Raw genomic sequence first — 11267 nt, forward strand, 5'->3', positions numbered from 1 at the left:
GTGAGACCATAACATTTCACTGAACATTACAAACCCTTCATATATCCCATGATCCACTGGCCCTTTAAATAAATATTTCACTTTCTTTAGAGAATCTTCCTGTTCTGGTCATAGATCCATCTCATATTAGATGATTGAATATCTATGTAATTTGTAGTGTCTCTGTGGATATTCTTGAAATTCTCATATTTTCATTTAATGGTACACTCCACTAATTGGGGGCAGGAAGTAATTTGGCATGACTTCAGGGTTAGTTGTTGAAATTTAAAGGCATTTTTACATAATGCTCTGAATACTGGGAATAGTAAAACCTCAATCTTCCAATAAGCTGGAAAACTATTAATGGATTTCTAGGTACTGTTGTCTAGTGTTAATACTCAGTGGAATATATTTTTCATTAAATATGAAAACAGTCCAAGTATGTTGTATACCAGGTGTGCTAACTTTACTGCTTCCTGGAGTGTCCATAATTTCAAAATTAATCTAGTCTTCTTTTATATGTTTTTTCATGAATTTTGGCTTTCTTTTTAACAGTCATAATGATTCAACTATGAAGAATAAAAACTGGCAAGAAAAAGCCAATAAAATTGTAAAGAAAGTAAAAAGTTTCAGGGAAATGAGATTTACCAAATTATGTACAACATAGTTCCCTCTCTACCAAAGCTTTCCATCTTAAATTTATTCTAAAATGCCTCATTTAGTGTTTATTTGTGCCAGTTTCATAGCATGAATCAAATCATGATGGTTAGGTGAGTAAATCAAGTACCATATTAAAATTCATCCTTGGATTATCAGAGTATCTTTTTTCTTATTCCCATTATCTTGCCTCTTTCCAAAGCAAGAAATTTAAATTTCTATGTGACTGAAGGAATCACATGTCAGAATACCCGAGGACTTAAAATTTCAGCTGCTTTGGCTTACACATTTCAATTTCCTAAATCCACTGTGAAAAGAAAAAGAAGAGTGGATACATTAAAATATCTAATATTTTCCCATTGTTATTCTCAATTTCTTTCTCTTTACTATAAATTATACATGTTTACTAGAATGAATACAATTGCCTTTTCTCCTGTTGCTTAAATCTCTTTGTCTACAGAAAGTGATAAGAGCTCATCCATTATTTAAGTTACTATTTCTATAACTGAATTAATACATACATCTACCCAAGCAAATAGGTTGATAGAATGAAGATGAACACAGATTTTCTGCTTAAAGTCCCACTTCATAATCTCTGTTTAGATGCTTAACAGTGAAAACACATTGCCACAAACACCAGGGTTTGTTAATGGTGATAGTGTAAACAGTACTGTAAGAAAAAGAAAAGCTCAAATTTTTTTTTTAGCAAAAGGATATTCTCCTTGTTGAAAAGATTCCTTGCTTACTCTCTTAATTTTCTAGGCCCTGGAGTGAAAAGACATAGCTATTAAATCCTGCTTTGCAAAGTGTAAATCAGGTTGGTGGATATAAACTGCCCTGGATTTTCAGTCTAAAAACTTTGGGACTGAGTGCAGTGGCTCATGCCTGTAATCTCAGCTCTTTTTGAGGATGAGCCAGGAGAACAGCTTGAGGCCAGGAGTTTGAGACTAGCCTGAACAATACAGTGAGACTCCATCTCTACAAAGCATTTAAAAAAAAGATTAGCCAGGAATGGTGGCACACGCTTGTGGTCCCAGGTACTCAGGAGAGGCTGAGGCAGGAGGCTAGCTTGAGCCCAGGAGATCGAGGCTGCAGTAAACTATGATCACATGACTGCATTCTAGCCTGGGTGACAAAGTGAGACCTCGTCTCTAAAAATACCCAGCAAAAAACCCCCAACAATAATTGGGGCTTTATTTTTCCTTCATTATCAGTCCAACATCACACTGCCCCTACTTTGGTCTCCCAACTTCACTTTCCTGGCCCAGACTCGCAAATTTTTCACTAGGCCCAATGACTGCTTCAGGGAAGGGAGAAAGTGGAGGGGAAGAAGGTTTGGGGCAGCCCTATTTAGAAAGGAAGTATGCAGACTTGAAGTGGGTGAGAAAATAATATCTGTCACTTACCCATATGGCTTCCACTGTGGAAGCTGCAGGCACGTATTTGTTTAATATAAACACTGACATACTTTAGGAGAAGATGTGTTTCATTTTAAAAGATTGCCTTGTACGTTGCAGCTTATGAATGATAACCTTCTGGAAGCGATTAAATGAAATCATACACACGTACATAGTTTGCAACACTTATTTGTAAAGTAAATACATGGTAGTGAGTACAGGAAAGTAACTGAGAGAGAACAAAAGAACTGTTAATAACAATTGTCCTGCTTAGTGCAGGGAATCTGCTGTCACACATTTAACTTGTCCACGCCTGGTTTGAGATATTGTCCCCAGAAGGCCTCTGTGAAAATATTTATGGTGAGTGAATGAGGGACCTCAGGCTGTCATTCACTCCTAATTATCTCCATTAATTAGGAGATAATTAGAGCCTGAGGGCCCTCATTCACCCACCATAAATATTGTAAAATTATTTATTGAGCCCCTACTACGCATCCAGCTCCGCTTAGATGCTGGAGTTAGAGGAGTGAATAGAATGGGCATAGTCTTTTTCCTTGGGGAACTTACAGGTTTATAATAGGATGAACTGCCAACATATTTGTAAGAATTCTTTATCTATAAGATAGATCTAGATTTATCCACATGGAGATACATTTCAGGAATTGATTCAACTGATTATGGGGGCTGGCAAGTCCAAAATTCACAGGACTAGCTGTCAGAATGGAAACTCAGACAGAATTTCCAAGTTACAGTCTTGAGGCAGAATTCCTTCTCTGAGAAACCTGTTTTTGCTGTAAAGGACTCAACTGATTGGATGAGACCCATCTATAATACCAAATGTAATCTCTTTCAGGTCAACAGATTGTAAATGTTATTCATACTTGAATATGAATATGAATATGAATATGAAAGTATGAAATACCTTTGTAGCAACATCTAGACTAGTGTTTGACCAAACACCTGAGCATTATAATCGAGGTACCTAGGCAGATCCTCATATTCTGTCCAAGTTGAAGAGCCAGAGATGAGAGTCTAGGGAGGCCAAGGTGATTAACTTGGCAGAAAAGAAGGGATCTATATGGAGAGAGAATTCCAGAAACATGCGGAGGGTCTCCCATGAGGCTTTAGCTGACAACTGATCAGCACATGGATGTGAGGAAATGTCCAAGTTCAGTGAAAGAACTACCCAAAAGGATTAAAATGAACACTTTCCAGAGATCACACAGGGCCAGAAACAGTTTCTGTTCCCACCAGCCAGAACAAAACATGTCATAATTCATGAAGTGCTAGGTAGAACATTCAGAAGTATTTTGCCTCAGTGGTATGGTAGAATTAGACCCAGACTACATTGCTCTGTTTCTGCCTAAGAAACCTTAGAAGCAAACCTGAAATGCTCAGACTATTTCCAGGTAATGTCACTGTGCTCCAGAATAAAGTTTCAGAGTAGTTCCAGTCATACAAAAATATATAGCACCTGAAAAGGTAGAATTCACCATGTCTGGCATCCAATCAATATTACTAGGCATGCAGAGAAAGAGGAAAATACGACCCACAGTCAGAAGAACAAATCAACCAAGTGAAACTGATCCACAAGTGACACTGATAACATAATTAGTAGACAAAGGCAATTAAACCATCATCTGTTCCGCTATGTTCAAGAAATTGGAGGAAAGATATGTGTGATAAGTACAGACATGGAACATAGAGCACAAAAAGTGAAATTCTATGAGGATTACAATATCTGAGATTTTTTTTAATGTACTGAATGGGATTAAAACAGATGAGACATTATGCAGGAAAAGATTAGCAAAGACACAGCAATAGCAACAAAACAAAAGTAAATAGAGAGGGAAAACACTAAAAAACAAACAAACAAAAACCAAAATACCACCCCCCCACCAACATCCATGAGTTGTAGTGCATCTTTAGGTGGCCTAATATATGTATAACTAGAGTTCCTAGTGTCAGCAAACTGCGAATCAGAGAGAATGCCCTCAACTGAAAAAGGTTATCAATGAAAAGCCTATAGCTAACATTTATAGTGAAGGAACAAATGCTTTCCCTTGAAGATTAGGAACAAGACAAGGATGTTCACTCTCACCACTTCTCTTCAGTATTTTATTGGAGGTTCTAACTAGATAAATGAAGCAAGAAAAAGAAATAAGGGCATTCAGATAGAAAAAGAAGTAAATCTGTCTTTATTTCCTAATGACACTATGTAAAACCTCTTATGGAAGCTATAAAAAGTTATTCAAACTAATGAACAGCTTTAGACATATCACAGGATATAAAATTATTATACAAAAATCAGTTATTTCTGTATACTACCAATTAAATTTTTAAACATTTCATTTACAATAGCATAAAAATGTGAAATACTTAGAGATAAATCTGACAAAATATGTAGAAGACCTGTACACTTAAAAATACAAAACAATACTGAGAGAAGTGAAACATCTAAATAGATTTACCAGTTTGATGTGTCAGATGCCCAGTCTAGCTGACATATCAAATTTCCCCCAAATTAATCTACAGAAACATAAATTCACAATCAAAATCCATTTTGTGGAAATTTTTTGTTGAAGTTGACAAGCTGATTCTAAAATTCATTTGAAAATGTAAACGAACTAGGAAAACCAAAACAACTTGGAAAAAAAATGGGAAGAAATATTTTACATTATCTTACTTTATTATTTATTATAAAACTGCAGTAATTAAGATACTATAGTATTGCATCAAGAGAGATAAATAGATTAGCGGAACACAGTAGAGTAATTAAGAACAGAGTAATTAAAATAAGTACAATACTGGTGTCAAGACAGACAACTAGATCAACAGAGGAAAAAGGAGAGAATCCAGAAATAGACCCATGCAAGTATGAAGACCATTCAAGGAAGAAAGTATAATGTTTTGACCTAGTGGAGATAGAAAAATAAGATATCCATAGGCAAAAGAATTAATTCTGGTTCAATTCTTGTATCGTATACAAAAATTAAATCAAAATGGATCAGAGATCTAAACATAAAAACAAAAACTAGAAAATTTCTAGAAGAATACATAGGAGAAAATTGTTCTGGCCTTGGGTTAGGCAAAGATTTCTTACATATAACACTGCAATCACAATAACACAAGCACAATGAATCTACTGCAAACTCTGCACAGGAAAGAATGGAATCAAATATGAGTTATATGTTTTTTATTTTTCAACCAAGAAACTGAATCACTGATCTAAGTGTACTGCCAGTCTTGGTATAGTTGTTTCAGATGCTGCTAATACACGAAGTTCAAGTTAGCAGTTCCAGTGATTTAGCGCAATATACTTGCTAATGACTTAGAGGATGCAGTGAATGGCCATGTGGAAAAATTTGCTGATGACAGAGAAGTGTTTAGGTTGGGAAGAGCTAAGGAGGATGGTGAGAAACCTAAGACGGATCTAATAAAGCTGGCTGACTGAACAAACACTAAGACTGATAACATTTTACAGAGAAGGGCAAAAGGTAATAGATACAGAGAGAAATAATTTAAGCTCTACATAATTTAGTGTGTGCAGTACACAGTGATGGATTTAGGATTTATGTTAGTCCCAAAGGAAAAGGACTTGCTGTAGGAATCAAATTAATGAAAATATTTCATGAAAACCATCTAATCTGCAGTGGTCTTGAAAATAAGGCAAAAAAATGGAGGAAAAAATTTAAAAATATGTATTGCAGATGAATCTGGGTGCCTACCTAATAAGATTTCTTTCACTAACTCATTTATTCTAATGCTTTTTCCTAGTTCCCCCAACCTTGACTCTGCTTTCAGAGCAGATTTCAATAAAGGTGACTTTTCTCCAGCACTAGAAAATGAATCAAATCAATCTAAACCAGTGGTTCCCAAAGCATAATTCCCAGACTAGCCACAGCAGAATACCAGACAACTTACTAGAATCTACTGAATCAGAAACCCTGGTGTTGGAGCATTGCAATCTATATTTTAGCAGTCTACCCCAGAAGTAGATTCCAATTTGTGCTGAAGTTTGAAAACCACTTGTCTAAACCAGTTATGATAATTTCATTCCCCTTGGTCAATGATTGTATGAGGGATAAGAATTGACCTTGTTCAAGCCAATGAGATACAAGTGGAAGCCTACTGGGAGATTCTAACAAAGATCTTTCTCTCTCATAAGAGGAGAAAAGACATTGCAGCTTTTAGCAATAGTTGTGTGAGGATGTGATGTCTGGAGCTGCAGCAGCTATCTTGTGCCTATGAGGGGGGAATGCCTGAGGACTGCAGAGTAAAAAAATCATGTCTTTGCACCACTGAATCAGCCAACATTGGCACCACCCTACCTCCAGGATGTCTGGCTATGTAATGAGATAAACCCCACTTTTGGTCAGATGTGCACATTTGAAAGCATCCCCCCAAAAGCACCTCCCTTGCTTCTTCATTGTGGTACAGAGAAAGCAAATCTGAATGCACATATGTTCAGAAATAGTGAAAGAGAAAACAGAAATACAGATCTTATCCCTTTCATTGAACATTTGAAAGCTACATTCCCTAACCTTAAAGCAATTGTATTTTTCAGCCTTGTTGCTTTTATATGCTGTGTTGATGTAATATTTACTTTCTCACAGTCACATGGCAGAGGCCAACTTCATCTCTAAGATCACTTTCATGAAAAATAAAATGCCAAGACAGATGTCTGGATGGAGATCTACACAGAGAGAGGGCAAAAGGCTTTTCTTGCTGAACATGTCCTGGATATCCTGACAACCTGCATTGCTTGGTCCTGGAGCAGACTTGCAAGAGGGCAGGGAGTGGGATGACTGGTCAAATAAATGTATCCTTTTCTGTGTACCACCTCAGCTTAATGTTAAACAAACGTTTTACAATTAAGCCCCTCAAATGACTAACTGCAAAAGCAGATGGGTTTGTCATCATGCCCCATAGGTCAGGAAACTTGGACTTTGCAGGACTGACAGCAGGAATTGCTCCAAAATCAACTGGCCTCCACTGAGAATTCCCTGTCAGCTGTTATAGAAGGGGGTGCCCATTGAAATCCACCTTCAAATAGTGCAAAGGCGGAGAGGAGATCTCTCAGAGAGACAAAAAGCAGACCAGGCAGGATTTCAGGGCTTAAGACCAATACCTTGCATTGCACTCAGAGCTATTAAGGAAGCCAGCAGCATATGGATCCCAGATGTTCCAAGCTGATCTCCCTCTGGGAGGAGGTTGTCCTAGCCTGCCCTGAAACTCAGAGCAGGTCACGAAAGAAGACACCACAGGCACCCAGCCAGGAAGGTGGAGGGGCACACAGAGTCAAGACATCCCAGGCTTCCTTATCCAGGCTTCAGTCCTGCATTCGAGGTTTCTGTGATTCCATTTCCTCCTCTTGTAAGGCAAGACTATTCCTGTCTTATGATGGTGGAGTGAGGATAAAATAGCACAGAAGGTGGGAAAAGGCATTTGGTCACATGACTTTTAAAGTCCCTGTGCAGGGACACTGTTATACACTCACCAGAACCTGTCTCCAAGACTCCTTTGCAGCTAGGTGGGGGTCATGGGACTGGGTCCCAGCCAGTGAGATGTAAGCAAAAGTGTTGTGCATCCCTTCCAGGCCTGGCTCCCAGAAACAACCTCAGCTGCTTTCCACCACCTGTGTCTCCTGTTTACTGGTCACATACACAGAATGTAGCAGAGAACCTGAAAGCCCTATAAGATGGTGGAGCCACAAGATGGAAGGAGTGGAGATGCCTAAATGACTACATGGAAAGCCAACTGCCCAGTAGGAACAAGCATATCAGATTTTGCTTGAATGAAAATAAAACCTTTATTGTGCTAAGCCATTCTGGAATTTGTTTCAGAATCAAACATTACTTAACTCACCTTACCCAATATAGGCTCTACCAAGCTTGTCCAGCTCACCTTATTTTGTTGTTGTTCTGTTCTGTTTTGTTTTGGGCTTTTAGCAGCCTGAATCCACGGTTTTGTTTCTGTCTCTAGTAATGAGCGGAAAAGAGGGATGAGGAAGGGGCTTTACTGACCCAACCAGAAACAGAGATTAAGAACCTGATATGGTTAGGCTTTGTGTCCCCACCCAAATCTCATCTTGAATTGTAATCTGCAGGTGTTTAGGGAGTGACCTGGTGGGAAGCATTGGAGTAAGGGGGTGGTTTCCCTCATGCTGTTCTTGTGACAGTGAGTGCATTCTCACGAGATCTGCTGGTGTTATAAGGCAATTTTCCCTGCTCCTGCTAGCTCTCTCTTTCCTGCCACCATGTGAAGAAGGTCTTTGTTCCCCCTTTTGCCATGATTGTAAGTTTCCTGAGGCTCCCCTCCCAGCCATGTGGAACTGTGAGTCAATTAAACCTCTTTTATTTATAAATTACCCAGTCTTGGGTATGTCTTTATAGCAGTGTGAAAATGGACTAATACAGAACCCATGACTATATTCTCCCCCTTGGACATGCTGAGTCTTAGATAAAGAAACTGAGAGGTAACTGGGATCTGGGGGAAAGGAGGAATGGGAGGCAGGAATGGCAAATGATTATACATTTAGAGAGATGACTCAAAATGTCCTGGTAGCACACGTATCTTCCATCCACTTAAGGATTCTCCTCATCAGTGCTTTCATGCTCAGGGTGAAACTGCAAGCTTGCCTGGGCCTCGGTATGAGGGGCTGGGGCCTCCCTGCTTTTCCAGCTGGTTGTCGGTGTCTAAACAGATAGACATTGAGGCACATTAAGCAGACCTTAGGCACTTCAGGGTCTGAAGGAAATTAGGCCAGCTGAATCACCATCAAGTAAGTTTGTTCTTTTTTAGAAGGCAAACAGTGGTAAATACAACCCACACCATCTCTCCAAACTACATGTTCACTGCCGTGTAATCCACCCATAATAGATTGTTGACAAGCGTAGGGAGGTTTGGCGAATGTATGCCAGATGAATACTCATTTTCTTTCTTTCTTTTTTTTTTTTCGAGACAGTGTTTTGCTCTTGTTGCCCAGGCTGGAGTACAAAGGCATGATCTTGGCTCACCGCAACCTCTGCCTCCCAGGTTCAAGTCTCCGAAGTAGCTGGGATTACAGGCATGCACCACCAAGCCCAGCTAATTTTGTATTTTTTTAAGTAGAGATGGGGTTTCTCCATGTTGATCAGACTGGTCTCGAACTCCTGACCTCAGGTGATTAGCCCGCCTCGGCCTCCCAAAGTGCTGGAATTACAGGCATGAGCCACTGTGCCCGGCCTAATACTCATTTTCATTGGCTCAGTAATCTGCGAGATTTTTTTTGATATACATGTGGTTGGTGTGAAGTAAGATCTATAGAATTCTTATTCAAGAGATTGTGATCACTTTGTATCTGTTTTTAAATTTGCAGATGGGTTCTCACTGTGTTACCCAGGCTGATCTTGAACTCCTGGACTCAAGCAATCCTCCCATCTCATTCTCCTGAGTAGCTGAGATTGCAGGCACGTGCAACTACCCCTCAGCTGTTATGATCATTTTAGGTAAATATTTTTTATACATGAATAACCTGATCTGGACAAATTCATTTCTGATGCTCAAATCTTACCTTGCTCTTTTTTTCTTTTATTTGATTGTGGTAAAATATACAGAATATGAACTTACCATTTTAATAATTTTTAAGTGTACAATTCAGTGGCATGAATTATATTCACAATGCTGTACAACCATTGCCAGTATTTATGTCCAAAGCTGTTTCATCATCTCAGATAGAAACTTGGATATAATAGTTCCTCACCCCTCCTCCCTTTCCCCAGCTCCTGGTAACCTCTAATCTACTTTTTATCTCTATAAATTTGCATATTCTGGATATTTCATGTGAGTAGAATAATAAACTATTTGTCCTCTTCTATGTGGCTTATTTTACTTAGTGTAATATTTTTAATGTTCACCCATATTGTATCACGTTTTAGAACTCTTTTCTGTTTATGGCTGAATAATATTCCTTGGCATGCATATACCAGAGTTTGTTCATCTGTTCATCTGTTGATGGACACGTGGCTATGCTAAATAGCACAGCTATGAATATTGACTTACAAGTATCTGTTTGAGTCTCTGCTCCGAATTCCTTTGGGTATATATACGTAAGAGTGAAACTGCCAGACCATACAGTAATTCTCTGTTTAGCTTTTCGAGAAACTACCAAACTGTTTCCCATTACAAACCTGCAGAATTGTTTTTTTCTTTTCTTTGTTTCTTCCTTTATTTTTTTTTAATTTTTATTTATTTATTTATTTATTTATTTTTGAGACAGAGTTTTGCTCTTGTTGCCCAGGCTGGAGTGCAGTGGCATGATCTTGGCTCACTTCAACCTCCGCCTCCCGAGTTCAAGCGATTCTCCTGCCTCAGCCTCCTTAGTAGCTGGGACTAGAGGCATCCGCCACCACACCCGGCTAATATTTTGCATTTTTTTAGTAGAGACGGGGTTTCACCATGTTTGCCAGGCTGGTCTCGAACTCCTGACCTCAGGTGATCCGCCCGCCTTGGCCTCCCAAAGTGCTGGGATTACAGGTGTGAGCCATGGCACCTGGCCAAACCTGCAAGATTTGTTTTAAAAAACAGATGAAATTAAAAATGTAGAAGAGGGCATTTGCTATGCAATAGCAAAGACTGAATGATAAGAGTACCCTCTGGATCTGGAAACCTCATTAGCCCAGAGCGTGTCTCTCTATTCCCTCAGCTCTCTCTCCTGAGCAGTCTCATTAAAGGGTTCACATCTGAGTGATTCCTAGATACAGGGGTCAATTGACCAAGAAGCTAATGAACCTTGAGCTTACCTTGGCTCCTCTTCATTTACCCTGGCTCCTCCTCACTTACCCTGGCTCCTTCCAAGGTCCTGAGAAGGACCCGCACAATGTGGTCATATTTTTTTTTTTTTTCAAAAGTAAGATATTTTAACTAAAGTCTGTCAAGGCAACTGCCTCTTTCTACTATCATAGTTCCCCTTGTTTTGGATGGCTTTAAAGAGCTCATGGACATTTTGGACATCTGGTTAAGGGGAAGTTCAACTGGGGACACATTTCATTTTGGTTTAGGGGCTTATATATGTAGATGGTGGTTTCTTTTGAGTACAGCTAAGTTACTACTAGTCATCCCAGTTTGAGAATACTGCAGGGAATACTCCTACCACCCAATGTAGAAACTCACCAGCATCATGACATGAAGGAGATATCAATGAGTCCTACACTATCTAGCAGGATAAATAAGGTTTGAAATGTACAGAGCCAT

Source organism: Trachypithecus francoisi, unplaced genomic scaffold (genome assembly GCF_009764315.1).
Source record: "Trachypithecus francoisi isolate TF-2019V2 unplaced genomic scaffold, Tfra_2.0 Lachesis_group9, whole genome shotgun sequence".
Lineage (NCBI taxonomy): Eukaryota > Metazoa > Chordata > Mammalia > Primates > Cercopithecidae > Trachypithecus > Trachypithecus francoisi.